Here is a 27,156-nt window from a genome sequence, read left to right as displayed (position 1 = left end):
CTAAGGATGAATCCTCAATTTTTATTTATTTATTTTGTTTTTATGTATTTGATTAGGATATTTTCACTGGATGTATAAATCTAGGTTCTCAGTTTTTCTTTTAACACCTTAAATATTTGTTCCAGTTTCTTATTTTGATTTTTTATAATGAGAAATAGATGTTTGTGTTGTTTTTATCTGTAGATAGTGTCTTTGGGGAGAATTGCTTTTAAGATTTTCTTGGCACATTGGAGTTGCAACTGTTTGACTTTAGTATGCATCATAATTTTTTTTTTTTTTTGTATATACAGTTTAAGTCTTCTTGGGATTACTGAAACTATAACTTTTATATCTTCACTATTTCTTCAAGTACTTTTTTCTGCTTATTTTTTCTCTTCTCTCTCTAAAGGACTCAAATGTATGAATGTTATGACTTGATGATATTCTGCAAATCACTGAAGTTCTGTTCAATGGTTCTTAATCTATTTTCTCTGCTTTCTTCAAATTGAAAAACTTTTATTAATCTTCAAGTTTGATTATTCTATTTTTTTACAAATTTTCCAACTGACCACTCCTTAATGAGGATATATTTTTTTTAAATTTAGATGCTTTTTATTTTCATAATTTTGATTTCATTTGTTTTAATATTTTCTATTTCTCCACTGAAATTTATTTTTTATTTATTCACTACAATCATGCTTTCACATACTTTTTGATAATGATTATACTTGCAAATTTAAAACACTTCTCTGCTAATTTCAACTTCTGTAATATTTTAAGTGTCAAACTATATTTTTTTTAATCTGTCTACTAGTCATCTTTTTCTGTTTCTCATATGTCTAATAATTTTGACTTTTACCTTCAACATTGTGAAGACCCTGGATTAAGTTGTGTTCCTCTCAAAACTGTTGATTATTTGCTTTAGCAAGCTGGATCAAAACTCCAAATTCAGCCTTTTCTGCAGTGAGCAGAAGCTGAGAGCTCTGTTTATAATTTTAGCCTTATCTAGGCTGTTTGTATGTTCCTTTAGCTAGACAGGGTGTCAGGTTTATAGAAGAATGAATCAGACAATAATTTGAAGTTATTGAACTCTAAATCTGATACTAAGAACGGAAAGAGAAGGGGAAAGCCATTTGTCATGTGTGATTCAATCCTGATGCAGGTTTTCCCAAACTATTCTGATGATAGAGCGTTCAGAAGCATTTGTTTAGCTCCTATCTGAAAATTGTTACTTAATAAAGCACTTCACTTTTTGCTTTATACCTTCATTATTTGATGTTAAAAATAGACTAGAAGTTATCAAATATTAAAGTATTTGCCAGACATTAAAAGTATTGATGATTCCTTTATTTTAAATATAAGTTTGTATTATTGGATAAATGTGTATGCTTTTAAATTTGTTCATCAAGTACATTGAAAAACAGCTACTAATAGTGTAAGTCTGTGCTATCTGTATGATTAATTTATTTAAAATGTAAGTTTGAGTTATTTTGCCTGTGACTCGGGTTCTCAGGGAGCCAGCACATTCCCTGACTTTCCAGTTTCCCTGTACAGTGTGAACAGCGTTTGGTAGCAGGTGAGCATACTGATCATTTTGCACATGATGGCGTCTGGAGACAAAGAACAATGCTGAGATTCCTGCAGCCAAGGTTGGTGTGGGAGGGTAGCTATAGTTTCCAATGATCTGAGACGAAGTCAGATCAGTTGACAAGCTCTCATGACGAGAATAGAAGCAGCAGCCACAGATTCCAACACAACCAAGCCTGAGGACCAAGAGATGCTGATGCCAACACAGGCTAGAAGTTCCTGATCAGCTGCACCTCTTGATGTTGCATTAATATAAACATATCAGCCTTCCCTCTCGAGTCATTGTCATTGCTCAGTCGCTCAGTCATGTCTGACTCTGTGACCCCCATGTGCTGTAGCACACCAGACTTCCCTGCCCTTTACCATCTCCCGGAGCTTGCTCAAACTCATGTCCATTGAGTTGGTGATGCCATCCAATCATCTCATCCTTTGTCATTCCCTTCTCTTCCTGCCTTCAATCTTTTCCTTGCTTGCTTGCTTGCTCAAACTCATGTCCATTGAGTTGGTGATGCCATCTAATCATCTCATCCTTTGTCATTCCCTTCTCTTCCTGCCTTCAATCTTTTCCAGCATCACGGTCTTTTCAAATGAGTCAGTTCTTCACATCAGGTGGCCAAAAAGTATTGGAGCTTCAGCTTCAGCATCCACCCTTCCAGTGAATAATCAGGATTGATTTCCTTTAGGACTGATTTATTTGATCTCCTTGCAGTCCAAGGGACTCTCAAGAGTCTTCACCAACACTGCAGTTCAAAAGCATCAATTATTGAGTGTTCAGCTTTCTTTATAGTCCAACTCTTATATCTATACATGACTACTGGAAAAACCATAGCCTTGACTAGACGAAACTTTGTTAACAAAGTAACGTCTCTGCTTTTTTAATATGCTGTCTAGGTTGGTCATAACTTTTCTTCCAAGGAGAAAATGTCTTTAATTTCATGGCTGCACCCATCATCTGCAGTGATTTTGGTGAAGTGAAGTGAAGCCATTCAGTTGTGTCCAACTCTTTGCGACCCCACGGAGTGTAGCTTACCAGGCTCCTCTGTCCACGGGATTTTCCAGGCAATAGTACTGGAGTGGATTTCCATTTCCTTCTCCAGGGGATATTCCCAACCCAGGGATCAAACCTGGGTCTCCCGCATTGCAGACAAACGCTTTACCATCTGAGCCACCAGGGATTTTGGAGCCCCCCCCCCCCCCCAAGAAAAAAGAAAAGTCTCTCACTGTTTCCACTGTTTCCCCGTCTGTTTGCCATGAAGTGATGGGACCGGATGACATGATCTTAGTTTTCTGAATGTTGAGATTTAAGCCAACTTTTTCACTATCCTCTTTCTCTGTCATCAAGAAGCTCTTTAGTTCTTCGCTTTCTGCCATAAGTGTGGTGTCATATGCATATCTGAGGTTATTGATATTTCTCCTGGCAATCTTGATTCCAGCTAGTGCTTCATCCTGCCCACCATTTCTCATGATGTACTATGAATATAAGTTAAATGAGCAAGGTGACAATATACAGCCTTGACATAGTTGTTTTCCTATTTGGAACCAGTCTCTTGTTCCATGTCCAGTTCTAATTGTTGCTCATGAGGCAGGTCAGGTGGTCTGGTATTCCCATCTCTTTCAGAATTTTCCACAGTTTAAGGTGATTCTATGAAGACCCACAAAACCTTTTAGAACTAATACCCCCAAAAAATGTCCTTTTCATTATAGGGGACTGGAATGCAAAAGTAGGAAGTCAAGAAACTCCTGGAGTAACTAGCAAATATGGCCTTGGCGTACACAATGAAACAGGGCAAAAGCTAATAGATTTTTGCCAAGAGAATGCACTGGTCATAGCAGACACCCTCTTCCAACAACACAAGAGAAGACTATACATATGGACATCACCAGTTGGCAAACACTGAAATCAGATTGATTATATTGTTTGCAGCCAAAGATGAAGAAGCTCTAAACAGTCAGCAAAAACAAGACTGGGAGCTGACTGTGGCTCAGATCATGAACTCCTTATTGCCAAATTGAGACTTAAATTGAAGAAAGTAGGGAAAACCACTAGACCATTCAGGTGTGACCTTAATCAAATCCCTTACGATTATACAGTGGAAGTGAGAAATAGATTTTAGGGACTAGATCTGATAGACAGAGTGCCTGATGAACTATGGACGGAGGTTCGTGACATTGTACAGGAGACAAGGATCAGGACCATCCCCCAAAAAAAGAAATTCAAAAAAGCAAAATGGCTGTCTGAGGAGGCCTTACAAATAGTTGTGAAAAGAAGAGAAGTGAAAAGCAAAGGAGAAAAGGGAAGATATATCCATTTGAGTGCAGAGTTCCAAAGAATAGCAAGGAGAGATAAGAAGGACTTCCTCAGTGATCAGTGCAAAGAAATAGAGGAAAACAATAGAATGGGAAAGACTCAAGATCTCTTCAAGAATATCAAAGATACCAAGGGAACATTTCATGCAAAGATGGGCTCAATAAAGGACAGAAATGTTATGGACCTAACAGAAGCCGAAGATATTAAGAAGAGGTGGCAAGAATACACAGAAGAACTGTACAAGAAAGATATTCATGACCCATATAATCACAATGGTGTGATTATTCACCTAGAGCCAGACATCCTGGAATGTGAAGTGAAGTGGGCCTTAGAAAGAATCACTACCAATGAAGCTAGTGGAGTTGATGGAATTCCAGTTGAGCTATTTCAAATCCTGAAAGATGATGCTGTGAAACTGCTGCACTCAATATGCCAGCACATGTGGAAAACTTAGCAGTAGCCACAGGACAAGAAAAGGTCAGTTTTCATTCCAATACCAAAGAAAGGCAATGCCAAAGAATGCTCAAACTACCGCACAATTGCACTCATCTCACACGCCAGTGAAGTAATGCTCAAAATTCTCCAAGCCAGGCTTCAGGAATACGTGAACCATGAACTTCCTGATGTTCAAGCTGGTTTTAGAAAAGGCAGAGGAACAAGAGATCAAATTGCCAACATCTGCTGGATCATGGAAAAAGCAAGAGAGTTCTAGAAAAACATCTATTTCTGCTGTATTTATTATCCAAAGCTTTTAACTGTGTGGATCACAATAAACTGTGGAAAATTCTTCAAGAGATGGGAATATATGGTAACTACTCCTTATGTCAACACTTCACATACTTTGTTTTAAATTTCTCTCCCTCTTTATCTCTCTCAAACATCAACACACATCTTTTACATTTCTATTTAAATAAGAAACAATGATTAAAAAATGAAAATTTTATGTGAATTGATCAAAAGCACATTATAAATGGTAGATATAAGATGCAAATTGTAAATTAAAGTCTCTCTCCCTTCAAAGGAATTTGCTTTTCCCATTTATTCTTGTGGTCTGAAAATACTGATACTTCCTCATTGTATTTTTCCTCACTTAACTGATGGCATATGATTATAAAACTTTGAGCTTGAAGAAGACTATCCTATAAAATATTAAATGTAAAAAAGTCTTGATGATTTAGACAACCTGTTAATATTAAACATAATGATTGACTAAAATATTGATATTTATTGAAGTCACAGTATGGAATGACAGATTACGAGAGAATTTTTGTCTAGAAGAATAAAGCATTTCCTTGTAAATTTTTTATATTCAATTTTTAAAATTATAGCAATATATCAAAATTCATGCTAGATGCATTAAAAATTCAAAGATTCAGCATTTCAGTTGTCAAGATACCACATTATGCAGAATCAGAAACTTTAATAAGAAAAAAATTACCATGAGATAAAATGCGAAGAAGCCCCAGGGTAGGTGGAACTTGTGGCAATATGTTGGTGGCTATTATAATATTTCATCTGTAGGATCTAAATAATTTCTGGACCTTGTCTTTCTATCATAAATAATACAAAGTTACTGTTTAGGTCTGCTAAACCTTTAGCCATTTTTAGGATATATTAAGTTTTTGAAGAAAACTATGGAAGGAACATATCTCCTAAAGTGTTCACTCTAAACATTAAAAAATATATATATTCTGTTAACATTGTTGATTACCTTTAAACATCTATGGGTTGTATAGTTCATAATAGTGTTCACTCTTGGTCTTTTCAAAATCAATGTACTGGAAATGGCTTTAGTTTTGAAACAAGCTGCCTAAGTTTCATTTAACAATATGACTACCAAATAAAAATAGATTTTCTGATTACAGATCTTAATGAGACTTATTTCAGCATCAAACTATATTTCCAGTGATAGAAATCTATATTGTATTCACTAACATAATGGAAGTGTATGTGCTGTATTTTGTGTTGATTTCTTTGTTTCTTGAAAAAGAAGGAACTGCATAAATGTGTATGTTCCTATACTCTTCTTTCTACTAATCATATTATAAAAAATTGGTTCAGTATCTTTCTGTACCTATGTTCTAAATTTTCAGAAAATCAAAGCACATCACCAATTCTCCTACTTATAGTCAAGCTAATGTATATTTCATTTAGGACAGATGATTTTCCACCCATTTTTAGTATTCTTCAGGTTTAAACATTTTCAAAGTCCTCATAAGTATAACTTATTTCAGTAACTGATCTTGTATTGGTCTTCATGTATAATATTTTCAAATAGTGGTGGTTCTAAAACATGAAAATATACATAATCAGTTCAGTTCATTTCAGTCGCTCAGTCGTGTCCAACTCTTTGCGACCCCATGAATTGCAGCACGCCAGGCCTCCCTGTCCATCACCAACTCCCGGAGTTCACCCAAACCCACATCCATCGAGTCAGTGATGCCATCCAGCCATCTCATCCTCTGTCGTCCCCTTTTCTTCCTGCCCCCAATCCCTCCCAGCATCAGAGTCCTTTCCAATGAGTCAACTCTTCGCATGAGGTGGCCAAAGTACTGGAGTTTCAGCTTAGTTTTAGATAAATGAAGAGCAGCAGTTGAACTATTAGCCTAATGTAAAAAGGAAGGGCAAGATCAGTTAGTATAAGTCCTATAGGAACACTCACGAAAGTTTTGATTTGACCTTATGTCTAATTACAGTTTATATTCTAAAAAATTAAAAACAATTTATTTTTAAATTTTACAGTACTCACGGCAGCTCATACTAAATATTTCATGTTTTTAATACTGATCATGTTCATAAATTGCATTTATAATGTAATTATTTCTTTGAAGTTGGGTAGATTTATCTGGTGGCAAAGATTTAAAAAAAAAAATTTCTTTAACCATGAAGCATATTTAAGTACATAAAGCAAACTAGAACATCTGCATTTTGCCATTGCATCAGTTATCTTTATTTTCCCTTCAATGTGCCTATTTTTTAATACATTTGTTAACATTTATCGAAATCCAAGTATTTGGCAAGAGAGAGCAAAAAGAAGAAACAGGGTTACAAATCCGTGAAATAAGGTCATTGTACCACTTTTAGAAATGAGTGGTATTTTTTTTTCTGAGTTTATTTGTTTTTGAAATATACTTGACCTACAAAGCTATGTTAGTTCCTGTTAGACAACACAGTGATTTGCTGTTTCTATATATTTCAAGATAATCACCACAAGTCTAGTTACCGTGTGTCACTATTAAAAATACTATATAGTTATTGACTACTTTCCTCACACTGTACATGAAATGAGTGGTATTGTTGTTTTGAGGAGTAGCTGTTACTGGGCCTACCCACTCTAGTATTCTGGACTAGAGAATTCCATGGACAGTCCATGGGGTCTCAAAGAGTCGGACACAGCTGAGCAGCTTTCACTTTCAACATTTCCACCTGGTTTTGTAACCATGATATAGCCAACTATTAATTTCTAACTTTGTCTTCATACACTTTTGTCCATCATATGCCCCGTGATGTTGGTGTCTCAACTATTCCAAGTATTGGTTCCAGGTTTGTGCTAATTAACCCAGCATAGTATTAAGCCAACAGGACATCTATTAATGGCACCCATATCAACACATTTAACTTAATCAAAGACTCTGAAAATTAAATTCATAGATATGTTCTACTGTTTACTATTAAACATGCATATATTTATATTATTATCAGAGTATTCAAAATAATCTACTTTCATTTGTGTTTTTTTTAAAATACTATTTTAAGGCAACATCACAGGGCCACAGAATAGATCCTCCCAATAAAATAACTGCTAAGTGAAGTGAAGTCACTCAGTCGTGTCTGACTCTTAGCGACCCCATGGACTGCAGCCTACCAGGCTCCTCTGTCCATGAGATTTTCCAGGCAAGAGTACTGGAGTGGGTTGCCATTGCCTTCTCTGAAATAACTGCTAAAGGGCTCTTCTAATAAAAGTAAAATATGTCATGGGTAAATTACACCAAATATAAATGCTAATGCATTTTAAGAATTGTTAAAATAAGTTAATTCTCATAAGATAAAATCATAGAAAAGTAAGATGAGGCAATATCAGAAGAGAGAGATCTAAATATTAAGCTAAGATCTAAATAATAAAGTTGTGAGAAATAAAAAGAGAAAGTGACTATTCAATGGTGTGACAGAAAGTAAGCCCAAAAGACTTCAGAAATATGGAGAAATTGAACTGAGTTTTCTCCACCAAGCTTAGGACACTTGAAAAGATCAAAGTGTTCCTAGGTTGCTGGTATTCCTTGGAACTCAGGAAAAGAAAATTCACCTTTAAAAGAAAGTGTCCTCAATTTATGCCCAAAGCGATCTATCTCATGGATGACATTTAAACTTTTGACTTTCATTAAAGCACAAAATCACTCAGCATTTACAGAAACAAGTTACCACTATTAAAATATACTTAAATAACAAGTAGCAGACTTATTCCTCCAATGAGTGAATATTCATTGGAAGGACTGATGCCAAAGCTGAAACTCCAATACTTTGTCCACCTGATGCGAAGAGCTGACTCATTGAAAAGACCCTGATGCTGGGAAAGGTTGAGGGCAGGAGGAGAAGGGGACAGCAGAGGATGAGACAGTTGGATAGCATCACTGACTCAATGGGCATGAGTCTGAGCAAACTCTGGGAGATAGTGCAGGACAGCAATTCCCAGTGTGCTGCAGTCCATGGGTTGCAAAGAGTCAGACAGCAGTTAGCAACTGAACATCAACAGCAAATTCCTCCAATGACTTCAGAGACTCTAACGTCAGATTCAAGATGTAAATGAAAAGAAGGAATAGAAATTAGTTAAATATAGGAAACAATAGAAAATGTCTTGCTGAATTTGGAAAAGAAATCCCAAGAGATATTTTAGAAATTAAAACATTATTATGGAAATAAAAACTCACTTCGTTGTTGTTCAGTCACTAAGTCATGTCCGGCTGTTTGCGACCCCAAGGACTGCAGTACACCAGGCATCCTTATCCTTCACTATCTCCCACAGTTTGCTCAAACTCATATCCAATGAGTTGATGATGCCATCCAACCATCTCATCCTCTGTCATCCCCTTCTCCTCCTGCCTTCAATCTTTCCCAACATCAGGGTCTTTTCCTATGAGTCAGCTCTTCACATCAGGTGGCCAAAGTTTTGGAGCTTCAGCTTCAGCATTAATCCTCCCAATATTCAGGACTGATTTCCTTTAGGATTAAGTGATTTGAACTCCTTGCTGTCCAATGGACTCTCAAGAGTCTTCTCTAAATCTCACTAGGTGTAAGAAAAAGAAGACAAATAAATTTTTATAGAAAATAAATTTTATGGTAGAGTTTTAGGAGGTAGTAATTTTAGCATGTGTATAAAAACATAAAAGACCCAGTTAGCCAAAACAATTTTGAGAAAGGATAGAGCTGGAAGAACTGTGCTCCCTGGCTTCAGACCATACTACTAATGCAAAGCTATCATAATCAAAGCAGTATGATCAGATCAGATCAGATCAGATCAGTCGCTCAGTCGTGTCCGACTCTTTGCGACCCCATGAATCTCAGCACGCCAGGCCTCCCTGTCCATCACCAACTCCCGGAGTTCACTCAGACTCACGTCCATCGAGTCAGCGATACCATCCAGCCATCTCATCCTCCGTTGTCCCCTTCTCCTCCTGCCCCCAATCCCTACCAGCATCAGAGTCTTTTCCAATGAGTCAACTCTTCGCATGAGGTGGCCAAAGGACTGGAGTTTCAGCTTTAGCATCATTCCTTCCAAAGAAATCCCAGGGCTGATCTTCAGAATGGACTGGTTGGATCTCCTTGCAGTCCAAGGGACTCTCAAGAGTCTTCTCCAACACCACAGTTCAAAACCATCAATTCTTCAGCGCTCAGCCTTCTTCACAGTCCAACTCTCACATCCATACATGACCACAGGAAAAACCATAACCTTGACTAGATGAACCTTTGTTGGCAAAGTAATGTCTCAGCTCTTGAATATGCTATCTAGGTTGGTCATAACTTTTCCTTCCAAGGAGTAAGAGTCTTTTAATTTCATGGCTGCAGTCACCATCTGTAGTGATTCTGGAGCCCAGAAAAATAAAGTCTGACACTGTTTCCACTGTTTCCCCATCTATTTCCCATGAAGTGGTGAGACCGGATGCCATGATCTTCGTTTTCCGAATGTTGAGCTTTAAGCCAACTTTTTCACTCTCCACTTTCACTTTCATCAAGAGGCTTTTGAGTTCCTCTTCACTTTCTGCCATAAGGGTGGTGTCATCTGCATATCTGAGGTGATTGATATTTCTCCCGGCAATCTTGATTCCAGTTTGTGTTTCTTCCAGTCCAGCGTTTCTCATGATGTACTCTGCATAGAAATAAACAGGGCGACAATAGACAGCCTTGACGAACTCCTTTTCCTATTTGGAACCAGTCTGTTGTTCCATGTGCAGTTCTAACTGTTGCTTCCTGACCTGCATACAAATTTCTCAAGAGGCAGATCAGGTGGTCTGGTATTCCCATCTCTTGAAGAATTTTCCACAGTTTATTGTGATCCACACAGTCAAAGGCTTTGGCATAGTCAATAAAGCAGAAATAGATACTTTCCTGGAACTCTCTTGCTTTTTCTATGATCCAGTGGATGTTGGCAATTTGATCTCTGGTTCCTCTGCCTTTTCTAAAACCAGCTTGAACATCAGGAAGTTCACGGTTCACATACTGCTGAAGCCTGGCTTGGAGAATTTTGAGCATTACTTTACTAGCATGTGAGATGAGTGCAATTGTGCGTAGTTTGAGCATTCTTCGGCATTGCCTTTCTTTGGGATTGGAATGAAAACTGACCTTTCCCAGTCCTGTGGCCACTGCTGAGTTTTCCAAATTTGCTGGCATATTGAGTGCAACACTTTCACAGCATCATCTTTCAGGATTTGAAATAGCTCAACTGGAATTCCATCACCTCCACTAGCTTTGTTCGTAGTGATGCTTTCTAAGGCCCATTTGACTTCACATTCCAGGATGTCTGGCTCTAGGCCAGTGATCAAATGACTGTGATTATCTGGGTCATGAAGATCTTTTTTGTACAGTTCTTCTGTGTATTCTTGCCATCTCTTCTTAATATCTTCTGCTTCTGTTAGGTCCATATCATTTCTGTCCTTTATCGAGCTCATCTTTGCATGAAATGTTCCTTTGGTATCTCTGATTTTCTTGAATGATACTGATGCAGAAACAGACACACAGATCAATGGAACAGAATAAGCAATCCAGAAATAAGCAAGTGGTGCTGGAAAAATTGGACAGTTACATGTAGCACCATATATGAAAATAAACTTGAAATGACTTAAAGATCTAAATGTAAGACCAGAAACTATAAAACTCCTAAAGGAAAGCATAGACAGAACATTTTGTAACATAAATCATAGCTATATATTTTTTGGATCTGTATTTTCGAACAAAAGAAATAAAAGTAAAAATAAACAAATGGAAACTAATTAAACTTATAAGCTTTTGCACAGCAAAGGAAACCATCGATAAAACCAAAAAGACAACCTACTTAATCAGAGAACACATTTGTAAATAACAGGACCAATAAGGGGTTAATATCCAAAATATATAAACAGCGTTACAATTCAATGATGGTGAAAAAGCAACCTGATTAAAAACAAGCAGAAGACTTGACTAAACATTTTTTTCAAAGAAGACATACAGGTGGCTAATAGGCACATGAAATAATGCTCAACATTGCTGATCATCAGGGAAATGCAAATCAAACCACAATGAGACATCACTTCATATCTGTCAGCATGGCTATTACGAGAAAGAACACATGTAACAAATGATGAGAAGGGTGTGGAGGAAAGGAAGTGTGCACTTTTGGTGACAATGTAACTTAGGGCAAACTTTGAGGAAAATGGTATAAAGACTTCTCAAAAAAAACTAAAAATAGAGCTACCATATGACCCAACAGTTCCAGTCTTGGGTATATATCTGAAAAACAAAACAAAACAATACTAATTTGAAAAGATACCTGCACCTCAATGTTCATAGCAGCATTATTAGCAATTGCCAAGATATGGAAGCAAGCTAAGTGTCCATCAACAAATGAGTGGACAAAGATGTGGTATATAATATAAATACAATGCAAGACTTCCATGTCATAGAAAAGAACGAAAAAAAAAAAAAAAAGCCACTTGCAGCAACATGGATGGATTTGGAGGGCATTATGCTTACTGAAATGTCAGACAGAGAAAGGCAAATAATGCATGATATCACCATACGTAGAATCTAAAAGTTGTAGCAAAGTAATGAATATAACAGAAAAGAAGCAGATTCGCAGATATAGAGAGCAAACTAGTGTCATCAGTGGGGAGAAGGAAGTTGGGAGGGGCAACATAAAGGGAAGGGATTAAGAAGTACAAACTATTATCTATAAAATAAGCTATAAGGGCATATTATACAACATAGGGAAAATAGCCAATATATTGTAATAACTATAAATGGATAATAACCTTCAACAATTATGAATCACTTGTATCATATGCCTGTAACTGACATAATATTGTATATCAACTATAATTAAAAAGAAAGAGCTGAGGGTAGATATTTCAAAATCATAATGGATACTAAAGGAGAGTAGACTACAAAAACCTCTAAATTCCCAAGAAAAATTAATGTCAATTTTAGAAATTATACTTATCAAAAGTATCTTTTATGGATCAGGGCCAAATAAAGACATTTTCAGTTGCACAAAATTCAACACGTGGTCACCAAAGAAAATTTTAAGGATGCATTTTAGGAAGAAGTGAAATAATTCCATAATCCAGGCTTATAATGAAAAAAAAAAAAAAAACCTCATAGGCAAATTAACTACATGCAATTCATGTAAACAAAACATCTGTATAAAGTTATAATAATCACATTTGGAATAATAATATACATTTAATTTTGGTCATTTCCTACTGCAACCCTGTAAAATAGATTTATCAATATTGTTTATTTTAAAGAATAGAGATTCAGATAGGTTTATGCCCTAAGATTAATTTAGAAGGGGCAGAATTAGATTTGAACTCAGAATGTTATGTGGCAGCCAAGGAAGAATACTAATCTGGAAGCATGAATAGACAGATTAACATGCTGCAATCTTTAATTTATAGACTGCAGAATCTCTGTGAAGAATGTTGACATATAGCTCAGCATGCTTTTGTGAGTCATATACTGCCAAAATTCTCCAGTCCTAATCAAGAGGGATCTGAATCTGACTCAGAATAATAACTGACATGTGTCCTTGGTCATACAGTTTCCAGATCTGAGTATAAAGGATAAAAAGAAACAAATTTGAGCCCATGTTTTCAGGAGTGTCTGTAAGTTAGTTATATCACCCTGCAGCAGAGTGCTGTGATAGTACAGTTGTTAATCATAGGGATCAGTTTCCCTGGGAAACTTAAGACAATCTAACTGACTAAACAGTTCATTTCACTGCAAAAGGAATGAGGCCCCAATCTGTTCCTTTCAGTCAGTTCAGTCGCTCAGTCGTGTCCAACTCTTTGTGACCACATGGACTGCAGCACACCAGGCCTCCCCGTCCATCACCAACTCCCAGGGTCCACCCAAACTCATGTCCATTGAGTAGGTGATGCCACCCAACCATCTCATCCTCTGTCATCCCCTTCTCCTCCTGGCTTCAATCTTTCCCAGCATCAGGGTCTTTCCAAGGAGTCAGTTCTTTGCATCAGGTAGCCAAAGTATTGGAGCTTCAGCTTTAGCACCAATCCTTCTAATGAATATTCAGGACTGATTTCCTCTAGGATGGACTGGTTGGATCTCCTTGCAGTCCAAGGGACTCTCAAGAGTCTTCTCCAAAGTCACAGTTCAAAGGCATCAATCCTTCAGCACTCAGCTTTCTTTCTAATCCAACTCTCACATCCATACATGACTACTGGAAAACCCATAGCTCTGACTAGATGGACTTTTATTGGCAAAGTAATATCTCTGCTTTTTAATATGCTGGCTAGGTTGATCATAGCTTTGCTTCCAAGAAGCAAGCGTCCTTTAATTTCATAGCTGCAGTCACCACCTGCAGTGATTTTAGAGCCCTCAAAATAAAACCTGTCTGTTTTCATTGTTTCCTCATCTATTTGCCATGAAGCAATGGGACCAGATGCCATGATCTTAGTTTTCTGAATGTTGAGTTTTAAGCCAACTTTTTCACTCTCCTCTTTCAGGTTCATCAAGAGGCTCTTCAGTTCCTTTTTGTTTTCTGCCATAAGGGTGGTGTCATCTGCATATCTGAGGTTATTGGTATTTCTCCCGGCAATCTTGATTCCAGCTTGTGCTTCATCCAGCCTGGTATTTCACATGATATACTCTGCCTATAAGTTAAATAAGCAGGGTGACAATATACAGTCTTGATATACTCCTTTCCTGATTTGGTACCAGTCTGTTGTTCCATGTCTAGTTCTAGCTGTTGCTTCTTGACCTGCATACAGATTTCTCAGGAGGCAGGTAAAGTGATCTTTTATTCCCATCTCTTGAAGAATTTTCCACAGTCTGTTGTGATCTACACAGTCAAAGACTTTGGCATAATCAATAAAGCAGAAGTAGATGCTTTTCTGGAATTCTCTTGATTTTTCGATGATTCAACAGTTGTTGGCAATTTGATTTCTGGTTCCTCTGGCTTTTATAAGTATAGCTTGAACATCTGGAAGTTCACAGTTTGCTGGGGTCCAGCCCCAGTGGATCCAGGGAATTTGAAGCAGGGATGGCGTCGGCGAACTGGATACAATAGCTTTAATTAAATATTAATTAGAGATATAAAGAGTAATAGAATAAGGATAGCTCAGTAGGAAAATTCAGTGGAGAAAAGAGGCTGAATAATTTGGTTTACCTGGAAAGCCAATACAATTTCAAGACAAGAAATTTGCACTACCTACGTAGGCCGCAGGAGTCCTCCCATCCTCCTGAAGGAGAGGAGACACTAAGGCCTCCACGGTCAGATCTTAGAAGCCCAGACATAATTAGTAGGCTTGATGAGCCCCCACTCTCCAGATGGAAATTCAGCCAGAAAGTGAGAGAAAGAACGACATGGGGAGACCAGTCTTTCGAGGAACTGATCCCATTCTTTATTTTCCAGGGTCCGCTTTTATACATAGAGATGTAATACAAAAGTCACGCGGGGTCAGCAGTCCTGATTTTATCAAAATCAGGTGCTTCATACAAATGTATACAAAGGTCTTAGGGGTGTTGCATCATCTTCTGGCCAGGGGGCCTGCTGACAATTTATGACCCTCTCCTTCTGACAGCGGTCAGTCAACCAAAACACTTATTTCTCCAGGGGTGATTATTCTTAAAACAGATGCCACCTTCCGAAGGCGCCAGATAAAGTTACATTCCTATAGGGTGAGGGTGCAGTGGGTTTTAATTAAGGAAAGAATCTACTTAGCCTAAAGTCTAACGTGATTAATATCAAAGGTTAATACTTATTTCTTCTATATATTCATTAATGTGTATAAGGGCAGAGGATGTGGAGACTTAGCAGCAAACATTGGCTCAAAAAATGAAAAACCCTTCACCAATACAATTTCTAATCAGCCCACTATACTATACTAATAATTTCCTAACTTCTCAAAAGAATCTGTTTTTAGAAAGTTTAGAGCATCTCATGCCTCTCACAGTTGGGAGGCTGTGAACAATCACATGTGGCTGGAAGAACCTGTTCAGGCAGGCTAGAGGACTTCCAAAGGAGTTTGTAGGTTGAAACACTCTTGTCACGCCCAGGAACTTTATCAATTGGAGCTGTAAGTTAACTCTTTTTCAGAGAGAGGTGGTGGGGGACAGTGCCCCATAAAGTCAGAGGTGTAGGTGAGAGCACAAAGCAGTAAAGTAGGCAGACTCTGGTTTTGGGGGTAGGTGCTCGAGAATTTCCAGGGGGACTCCTGAGGCTCGATCCCGCCTTTGCGTATGCCAAGCCTCCTTCCTCATGACCTTTGCCACAGGCGGAGTTCCTCACGCTGGCTCCCGGCAACAGTTCACGTACTGTTAAAGCCTGGCTTGGAGAATTTAATTCAAATAACCATTATATCTAGTACTGTGGGCAAGAATCCCTTAGAAGAAATGGAGTAACGATTCTAGTCAACAAAAGAGTCGGAAATGCAGTACTTGGATGCAAGTTAAAAAATGACAGAATGGTCTGTTCCCTTAACTATTCCCAGTATCCAGAGTCATGAGACTCCATATCTCACATATGTGATACTGTTCTACCAATGTCTTACATGCTTTGAACTAACAGTCTTCCTGTTGTACACACTGTCCACAGCCTGAACACTTATACTTAAAAATCTAGGGGTAATTTCTTTTTCTATCTATACCTAGGTAAAACAGATTATTCATTTGTTGTTGCTACCGAATGTATGGTATGTTTTGTTGGTGATTACATGTAACAATGAGCTCACTGATTTCATAAAAAATAACATACCATTGTTATTAGGACTGTACTAGAGGAGAAATGGGAGTCCTTGGATTAAGATCGTAAGATTACTTACTGGCATGAACCTTTTTTAAGTAGCTTTATGACATTTTCTCTATCTCAAGAAAGCTTGTATGATTTTGCATTATTGCTTGACTGAGAGTGATAGGGATGTATTTATAGTTGAACTGTGATAAGAGACTATGTTAGGTAGAGAGTATCTTTGACACTGTATTTGTATAAAAGAAATGTATGTACAACTGGAAATTAGAGGGGGAGATAAAGTGCATGTGTCCATCACTGTCTCTGCAGTTATCATATGTGATGCACTATCCTGACTGAGTAGCCACAGCAAAACAGTTCTTATTTTCATGTGCCTTGACTCCCCTGAGCATAGACACCTGGATTTCTGGGGTAGAACTCAGTCCAAGGGCAGACAATCCATAGATGAACAAGACTTGAGGTGGATTTTTGTGAAGGAGTAAAGTGGGTCTTTCTCTTGACAATTCAAACGAGAAAAACAGTGGTGTGAATCAGGTAGTAATGGGAATAGAAATGGAAATGATGCAGCAAATTAAGAGTAAATGCACAAAGGGTCACTGATAAGTGAAAATTATGAGGGAACATAAGAGACTTAAAAGGAAAAATAGCAAAATAGAGATCAGCTATACAGAATAGAACAATACAAGTATTTTGTTTACAAAGCCCACAGCAATAAGAGTAAAGATACACTGAGTCAAAAGATGAATGTTCTATAGAGTGAAGATCTAAGGGTCACTGATAAGTGAAAATTATGAGGGAACATAAGAGACTTAAAAGGAAAAATAGCAAAATAGAGATCAGCTATACAGAATAGAACAATACAAGTATTTTGTTTACAAAGCCCACAGCAATAAGAGTAAAGATACACTGAGTCAAAAGATGAATGTTCTATAGAGTGAAGATCTACATGACTTTCCACTTTTGCTGTAGTTCCTAGAGTTCCTTGAATTCTAAATGGGATTTCAGTTCTAGTTCCTTTGAGGCCCAACCATATTCGATTAAGATTCTTCTCTTTTTGTGTGTGAGTTGATGTTTCTTTTCTCTCAAGCAAGAGAACTAAGTCTGAATGGCTTAAGCAAAATCTACAGTTCGTTTCAAGATTATGTCAAAGCAAAATCTCACTGGACAGAATCAAATAACAAAGGAATACTTTATTCAGCTGAGACAGGGGTCAAGACCACTGAGATAGAGGAGAGATTAAACTTAACATCTCTGAAAAAAGAAGTGGGAGAGTTTTTAAGTGCTGGAGTGAGCTAGTGAAAGTGCTGGAGGGCGCCAGTGAGTTGTCTATTTCATTAGACCATTTGTCTTTGCTAAATGGCACTTACTGAAGTTCAGTTCAGTTCATTTCAGTTCAGCGCAGTGGCTCAGTCGTGTCCAACTCTTTGGAACAACATGGACTGCAGCATGCCGGGCCTCCCTGTCCATCACCAACTCCTGGAGTTTACCCAACTCATGTTCACTGAGTCGATGATGCCATCCAACCAGCTTGTCCTCAGTCATCCCCTTCTTCTCCCGCCTTCAATCTTTCCCATCATGGGGGTCTTTCAAATGAGTCAGCTTTTTGCATCAGGTGGCCAAAGGATTGGAGTTTCATCTTCAACATCAGTCCTTCCAATGAAAACTCAGGACTGATTTCATTTAGGGTGGACTGGTTGGATTTCCTTGCAGTCCAGGGGACTCTCAAGAGTCTTCTCCAACACCACAGTTCCAAAGCATCAATTCTTCAGTGCTCAGCTTTCTTCATAGTCAAACTCTCACATCCATACATGACTACTGGAAAAACCATAGCCTTGACTAGATAGACCTTTGTTGGCAAGGTTGTCTCTGCTTTTTAATATGCTATCTAGGTTAGTCATAAATTTCTTGCCAAGGAGTAAGCATCTTTTAATTTCATGGCTATAGTCACCATCTTCAGTGATTTTGGAGCCCCCCAAAATAAAGTCTGCCACAGTTTCCACTGTTTCCCCATCTATTTCCCATGAAGTGATGGGACCAGATGCCATGATCTTAGTTTTCTGAATGTTGAACTTTCAGCCAACTTTTTCATTTTCCTCTTTCACTTTCATCAAGAGGCTCTTTAGTTCTCTTCACTTTCGGCAATAAGGATGGTGTAATCTGCATATCTGAGGTTACTGATATATCTCCCTACAATCTTGATTCCAGCTTGTGCTTCATCCTGCCCAGTGTTTCTCATGATGTACTCTGCATGGAAGTTAAATAAGTAGGGTGACAATATACAGCCTTGACGTAGTCCTTTTCTCATTTGGAACACGACTAAGTGACTGAATTGAACTGAACTGTTGTTCCATGTCCAGTTCTAACTGTTGCTTCCTGACATGCATACAGATTTCTCAAGAGGCAGGTCAGGTGGTCTGGTATTCCCATCTCTTTCAGAATTTTCCACAGTTTATTGTGATCCACACAATCAAAGGCTTTGGCATAGTCAATAAAGCAGAAATAGATGTTTTTCTGGAACTCTCTTGCTTTTTCAATGATCCAGCTGATGTTGGCAATTTGACCTCTGGTTCCCCTGCCTTTTCTAAAACCAGCTTGAACATCTGGAAGTTCACGGTTCATGTATTGCTGAGGCCTGGTTTGGAGAATTTTGAGCACTACTTTACTAGCGTGTGAGATGAATGCAATTGTCTGGTAGTAGAGCATTCTTCGGCATTGCCTTTCTTTGGGATTGGAATGAAAACTGACCTTTCCCAGTCCTGTGGCCACTGCTGAGTTTTCCACATGTGCTGGCATATTGAGTGCAGCACTTTCACAGCATCATCTTTCAGGATTTGAAATAGCTCCCCTGGAATTCCATCACCTCCACTAGCTTTGTTCGTAGTGATGCTTTCTAAGGCCCACTGGACTTCACATTCCAGGATGTCTGGCTCTAGGTCAGTGATCACACCATTGTGATTATCTGGGTCGTGAAGATCTTTTTTGTGCAGTTCTTCTGTGTATTCTTGCCATCTCTTCTTAATATCTTCTGCTTCTGTTAGGTCCATACCATTTCTGTCCTTTATTGTGCCATCTTTGCATGAAATGTTCCCTTGGTATCTCTGACTTTCTTGAAGAGATCTTGAGTCTTTCCCATTCTATTATTTTCCTCTATTTCTTTGCCCTGATCACTGAGGAAGGCTTTCTTATCTCTCCTTGCTATACTTTGGAACTCTACATTCAATTGGGTTTATCTTTCCTTTTCTCCTTTGCTTTTCACTTCTCTTCTTTTCATGGCTATTTGCAAGGCCTCCTCAGACAGCCATTTTGCTTTTTTGCATATCTTTTTCTTGGGGATGGTCTTGATCCCTTTCTCCTTTACAATGTTACAAACCTTCTTCCACAGTTCATCAAGCACTCTGTCTATCAGATCTAGTCCCTTTAATCTATTTGTCACTTCCACTGTATAATCATAAGGGATTTGATTCAGGTCATACCTGAATTGTCTAATGGTTTTCCCTACTTTCCTCGATTTAAATCTCAATTTGGCAATAAGAATTTCATGATTTGAGCCACAGTCAGCTCCTGGTCTTGTTTTTGCTGACTATAGAGCTTCTTCATTGTTGCCTGCAAAGAATATAATCAATCTGATTTTGGTGTTGACCACTGGTGATGTCCATGTGTAGAGTCTTCTCTTGTGTTGTTGGAAGAAGGTGTTTGCTATGACCAATGCATTCTCTTGGCAAATTCTATTAGTCTTTGCCCTGTGTCACTGTGTAATCCAAGGCCTAATTTGCCTGTTACTCCAGGTGTTTCTTGACTTCCTACTTTTGCATTCCAGTCCCTTTAATGAAAAGCACATGGTTTTTGGATATTAGTTCTAGAAGGTCTTGTAGGTCTTCATAGAACTGTACAACTTCAGCTTCTTCTGCATTAGTGGTTGGGGCATAGGCTTGGATTACTGTGATATTGAATGGTTTGCCTTGGAAATGAACAGAACAGAGATCATTCTGTCATTTTTGAGATTGTATCCAAGTACTGTATTTCCCACTCTTGTTGACTATGATGAAGTTTCTTAAGTTAGACTTCCAATTTCCACAGAGACTGGGAGATAGGTTCTCTGTCTTGATTACACTTCAAAGGGATGGCTTTAAGGTCCTTGAGGAAGACATTCCTGGGTTGTAAAACAGGCAAGAGGTTACATTTACATCTCAAAGGAGCAGTGAATTTACAGTTAAAATTTTCTAAAGTGAATGCTCTAAAAAACGGTCAGGGATTTATCATCAGGAATAAACCTACTTAAAGTTTAGTTAGATTGAGGGAAATATTAAGACCTTCTTGGTCAATCACCAGAGAGGAGATTTACATCTCAAAGGAGCAGTGAATTTACAATTACAATTTTCTAAAGTGAATGCTCTAAGAAACAGACAGGGGCTTATCATCAGGAATAAACGTGTCTAAAGTTTAGTGAGATTGAGGGAAATGTTAAGACCTTCTTGGTCAATCACCTGAGAATTTAAAGAGCTGAAACCTTGACAATCAAGCTTTAGGGAGGCAAAGAGCAGAAAAGTTGTAGTGACGTTGGCAGCAAGAGGTCTGTGTTCTCCCAAAACACCATCGCAAAGGCAGCATAGTTGGGCTTCTCTGGTAGCTCAGAGGGTAAAGTGTCTGCCTACAAAGCAGGAGAACTGGGTTTGATCCCTGGGTTGGAAAGATCTCCTGGAGAAGGAAATGGCAGCCCACTCCAGTACTCTTGTCTGGAAAATCCCACGGATGGGGGAGCCTAGTAGGCTACAGTCCATGGGGTCGCAAAGAGTCGGACACGACCCAGCGACTTCACTTTCACTTGCTTTCTAACTATGTCTTGGCTGTATCTTTGCAGTTACTTAAAAACTATCAAAAATATCATTTTGACCCAGTTTAGATGGAGTGCATATATATTCATTTTTTCATTCATTCAGCAAGTGTTTACTGAGTGTTTACAATGTACCAGACACTTTCTAAACATAGAGATTTATTCATTAGTGAAGAAAATATTCAAAACTCTCTGTATTTAAATACATAGCAAGTCAACAGATGGGACCAAAATAATTAAACAAAATATTTAGCAGTGGCATCAACCAGATGATGGAGTAGGAATCTTCTTTTACCTTTCTTTAGGATGTTTCTACCATCATTTCCCCACAGAAACTTTATTTTGTCAACAGTCTGCAGGTGAGAGTACTTTTTTGGGAGTTCAAATTTCTAGTAGCGAAGTTCTAGCATACCATTAGAGCAATATCTATATCTGTATATAATATATCTGAGAATGGGTGTGTTAAAGAGGGGAGAAGAATGGTTTCCCGTCATCTGCATCATCCCTTTCCCAAGGCAGCAGAGCTCAGGGCCATGCAGTTTCTCCCGTGGAGGAATGCAAGAACTCAGTGAATGAGTACCCTCCTTCCAGCTCTTCGGACACTGCTAAAGAGGCTCACTTCTTTCTTGCTGTACCTCGAATACTGAAATTATAAAAATGAGAGGGAGGGGGAAGGGAGTGTTTCTCAGAATTCATCACAGGGCAGCAGAAGCTTTATGAACTCCATCAAAAAGTCTACCCATGAGCCACTTGGGATGCCTCAACTGTGATTCTACCAACTGGCACATGAGAGCCCTTAATATTAATCCTCTGTGTTCCTCACCCCTCCCCACGTTTTAGATTCCCCATGCAGCCTCATGCACAATGGTAAGAAGCTTTGGCAGAGGGCTAACACACATGCACAGAAGGCTTGCCGCCTCTGTGGGATCGGAAGAAGCCCATACTTCAGAATTCGGGTCCTGCCCTAAGGGAAACAAACGGGAGGCTCTCAACCCCCAGTCTAGCATTGCAGAATTGAGAGATGGCATGCCACTTTAAATATCCCCTCTCCAGAAGGAGCAGGTAGCGTGGAGCAGGTACATTCAAAGAAAAGTTTTGAGAAAGGCTCAGAATCTCTAGTTAGGCTCACTTGTGAAGGCATTTCTCTATGAACACTAAAGGTCGGTAAAGACTGGAGGAGATGAGCGCTTCTTCAAATGTAGAGACAGTAGTGCAAGACTTTGAGGAGCATGAATGGCCAAAGACACCTGAGCCCCAAAGGTACACAGGGCACACAGTGATTTTTCCATAACCAGCCCCCTAAAAAGGAAATCTAAGGTACCTGGCAAATAATTCAAAATAACTATTTTAGGAAGCTCAGCGAGTTACAAAAAACACAAACAGACCACTCAATGAGATCAGGAATAAATGTGTATGTAAAATGAAAAGTTCAACACAGAGAAATCATTAAAAAATACAAAAGTTCAAGACCTGAAGAATAAATTGAATGAAATGAAAGTGTCAACATCATATTTAAACAAGCAGAATAAAAAAATATCTGAGCTAGTCCATGACATTTATGATATACCATCAAATGAACTAATGTCTTCATTATGGGAGTTTCAGATATAGAAGAGAGGGAGAAAGAGGCAGAACATTTATTTAAAGAGATAGTGACTGAAAATTTTCCAAATCTGGAGACAAATATGGACAACCAAGTGCATACAGATGAAAGGTCCAAAATGATATTTAGCCCAAAGAGGATTTCACTGACAAATCAAACCTTAAAAAAAAAAAAAAATAGAGAGAGAGACAGTTTTGAAAGTAGCAAGAGAAAAGAGAGGGAGATCATAGAAAAGGAAGCATCAATAAGATTACTAGCTGATTTCTTAGCAGACAACTTACAGGGCAGGAGGCGTGGCATGGGCCTTCCAAGACTAAAAAGAGCTGATGGAATTCATGCTGACTGGACCTGTTTTAAAAGAAATTTGAAAGGGAGTTCTTCATACTGAAATGAAGCTAATTTAGTAACAATAAAACAAATAAAGTACAAAGTAAAGGCAAGTATATAGCCAAATTCAACATACTCTTTTGATGCAATAGCAGTTTATGAATTACTTTTAGTACAAGTATAAACTTTAAAAGACAAAAGTACTAAAAAAAAGCTATAGTTACAATAACTTGGTAATGGGTATACAATTTAAAAAGACATAAATTGTCAATCTTGAATAAAATAGAGCAGAAGTAAAACAGTTCCTTATGCAATTGAAGTTGTCATTATCAGCTTAAAATAGGCTGTTACAACTATCAGAAATTTATGGAAGCCTCATGTTAAAGTGAAAGATGCTCAGTCGTGTCCTTCTCTTTGCGACCCTATGGACTATACAGTTCATGGAATTCTCCAGGCCAGAATACTGGAGTGGGTAGCCTTTCCCTTCTCCAGGGGACCTTCTCAACTCAGGGATTGAGTCCAGGTCTCCTGTATTGCAGGGAGATTCCTTACCAGCTGAACCATAAGGGAAGCCCAAGAATACTGGAGTGGGTAGCCTCCCCCTTCTCCAGCGGATCTTCCCGATCCAGGAATTGAACAGAGGTCTCCTGCATTGTAGGTGGATTCTTTACCAACTGAGCTATCAGGGAAGTCCAAGCTACATGTTAACCATAAATCAAAAACCTATAGCAGACACACAAACACACAAAAGATTGTTGTCATTGTCTGCCGCTCAGTTGTGTCAGACTCTGTGATCCCGTGGACTGCAGCACACCAGGCTTCCCTGTCTTTCACCATCTCCCAGAATTTGCTCAAACTCACATCCATTGAGTCGGTGATACCATCCAATCATCTCATCTTCCATTGTCCCCTTCTCCTCTTGCCTTCAATCTTTCCCAGCACCAGGGTCTTTTCTAATGAATAGGCTCTTTACATCAGTTGGCCAAAGTATTGGAGCTTCAGCTTCAGTATCAGTCCTTACAATGAATATTCAGGACTGATTTCCTTCAGGATGGACTGGTTTCAACTCCTTGCAGTCCAAGGGATACTCAAGAGTCTTCTCCAACACCACAGGTTAAAAGCATCAATTCTTTGGTGCTCAGCTTTCTTTATAGTCCAATTCTCATATCCATACATGACTACTAGAAAAACCATAGCTTTGACTAGATGGATCTTTGTTGGCAAAGTGATGTCTCTGCTTTTTAATATGCTGTCTAGGTTGGTCATAGCTTTTCTTCCAAGGAGCAATAAAGAAATTAAGATATGTCATTACAGAAAATCATCAAATCACAAGCAAAATAGCAAGCAAGAAAGAAGTGAATTTTAAAAAAAAATCAGAAAGCAATGAACAAATTGACAACAGAAAGCCCTTACCTAGCAATAATTCTTTATTTTAAATAGATTAACTTCTCCAATTATAAAATATAGAGTGAATAGATTAAAAAAAGAAAACACACACACTGTATACTCTCTATAAGAGATTCATTTCAGTTTCAAGAACACATTGGCTTAAAGTGAATGTATGGAAGAACTACTCCAAATATTCCAAGCAAATGGAAACCAAAAAAATAAAGAAGATGTGATATACATATATATATGAATATGCATATACATAGATATAGAATATAATAATTCCATTCTATTAATTAATATAATTCTATTATTCTGTATAATATATATAATAGAATAATACTCAGGCATTTGCAGCAACATGGATGGATTTAGAGGGTATTGAAACTGTTAGTCACTCAGTCATGTCTGACTCTTTGTGACCCCAGGGACTGTAGTCTGCCAGCCTCCTCTGTCCATGGAATTCTCCAGGCAAGAATATTGGAATGGGCTACCATTTCCTTCTTTAGGGGATCTTCCCCACCCAGGAATTGAACCCTAGTCTCCTGCATTGCAGGCAGATTCTTTACCATCTGAGCCACCAGTGAAGCTTAGAGGGTACTAGGTTAATTGAAATAAATCAGACCAAGAAAAATGATTCCCATGTGATTTCACTTATTTGTGGAATCTAAAAACCCAAATCAAACAACAAACAAAACAAAACAGAGACAGGCCCATAGTTATACAGAATAAACTGGTGGTTGCCAAGGAGAAGGGTTGTTGTTATTCAGATACTCTTTGTGACCCCATTGACTCCAGCAGATCAGACCTCCCTGACCTTCACTACTCCTGAAGTTTACGCAAACTCTTGTCCATTGAGTAGATGATGCCATTCAACCATCTCATTCTCTGTCACCACCTTCTGCTCTCAATCTTTCCCCACATCAGGGTCTTTTCCAATGAGTCAGCTCTTTGCATCAGATGGCTAAAGAACTGGAGCTTCAGCTTTAGCATCAGTCCTTCCAATAAGTATTCAGGGTAGATTTCCTTTAGGATGGACTGCGATGTGCCCTAGTTGGCCCGTATTAGGGCGGGTGGGTTCTTAGCATGTGGAGCCGTAGTTCCCTGACCAGGGATTGAATCTGGGCTCCCTCCATTGAAAGTGTGGAGTCTTAACCACTGGACTGCCAGGGAAGTCCCAAGAAGGGTGGTAGGGGGACAGAGAAAATAGGTGAATGGATTAAAAGGTGTAAACCTTCAAATCTAAAATAAATGAATCATTTATTACATTATGCGACATAATGTATATGTCAGGAATGGAATTGATGATATTGTAATACTTTATATGTTGCAGGATAATAACTGGTCATACTGTACTGATCATTTCATAATATATAAGTGTATTCAATTACTAAGTTGTCCACTTGAAATTAATGTAATATTGTGTGTTAATTATAACTAATGGAAAGAATTAGTTCTAATTCTAATTAAATAAAGCACATCACTAAAGACAAATAGATCATAGAAGAAATAAAAAGGGAAAATAAAAAATATCTTGAGACAAACAGAAATGAAAGCACAGCATACCAAATCTCATGGGATGCCCCAAAGCAGTTCTGAGATGTGTTTATAAGAAATAATTTCAGTAAGAAAAAGGAAAGATCTCAAATAACCTATTTTTGCTTCTCAAGGAACTAGAAAAATAACAAACTTGGCCCAAAGTAAGTAGAAGGGAGGAAATATTAACAAAAGCCAGAGCAGAAATAAGTGAAATAGAAACCAGACAAAAATACAATATATGAAACTAAGAGTTTCGTTTTTTTTTTTTTTTTTGAAAAGATGAACAAATAAGAAACATTTTTGGTAGACCAAGACAAAAAGATGTCTCAAATTCAGAAATGTAACAATGGATATTGCAACAGATACCACAAATACTATGGGTCATAAGTGACTATTATGAATAATTATACACCAAAAAATTGGATAACCTAATAGAAATGGATACAATTCTATAAGCATGCAACCTAACAAGCCTGAATCAGGATGAAACCAAAAATCTGTATAGAGCAATAGTGAGTAAGGAGATTGAGTCAATAATGAGAAACCTCCCAGCAAGAAAAGTCGAGGGCAGATGATTTCTCTGGTGAATTCTGATAAATTAACACCAATACTTCTCAAACTCTTTTAAAAAAAGGAAGAGGAGGGTACATTCCCCAAATTCATTTTATACATCCAGCATTACTTTATAGCAAGACTATATGGACGTCAAATGAAAAGAAAATTACAAGCGAATGTCTCTGACAAAAAACAGACCACAAAAATCCTCAGCAAAGTACTACTAACTGAATTTGACAGCCCACTAAAAGGATCATGCAATGCAATCAAGTGAGATTTATCCCTGGGATGCAGGGATGGCTAATACATGTGAATCAATCAATACACGTACCACAGTAACAAAATTGTGAAAGTGTTAATTACTCAAGTCATGTCTAATTCTTTGCAACCCCATGGACTGTAGCCCATCCGGCTCTTCTATCCATGAAATTCTCCAGGCAAGAATGCTGGAGTGAGTAGCTATTTCCTTCTCCAGGGGATTTTCCTGATCCAGGGATCAAATCTGGGTCTCCTGTACTGCAGGGAGATTCTTTTTTTTTTTATCCAGGTGACTGGGGAAGGTTTGCAAGAGGGGATTTAATTGC

General features: G+C 38.2%; 1 protein-coding gene across 1 annotated transcript in view; it reads left to right on the top strand.

The window, feature by feature from the left end:
• The window catches only part of CNBD1 (cyclic nucleotide binding domain containing 1), a 501,194-nt gene that overhangs the window by 193,151 nt on the left and 280,887 nt on the right, over positions 1-27,156 (top strand). The gene's annotated exons all lie outside the window — the stretch shown is intronic.

The sequence above is a fragment of the Bos indicus x Bos taurus genome, chromosome 14, assembly GCF_003369695.1.
Source record: "Bos indicus x Bos taurus breed Angus x Brahman F1 hybrid chromosome 14, Bos_hybrid_MaternalHap_v2.0, whole genome shotgun sequence".
Classification (NCBI taxonomy): Eukaryota; Metazoa; Chordata; class Mammalia; order Artiodactyla; family Bovidae; genus Bos; species Bos indicus x Bos taurus.
The sequence above is the reverse complement of the archived record's forward strand: the minus strand, read 5'-3'. Positions and strand labels throughout refer to the sequence as shown.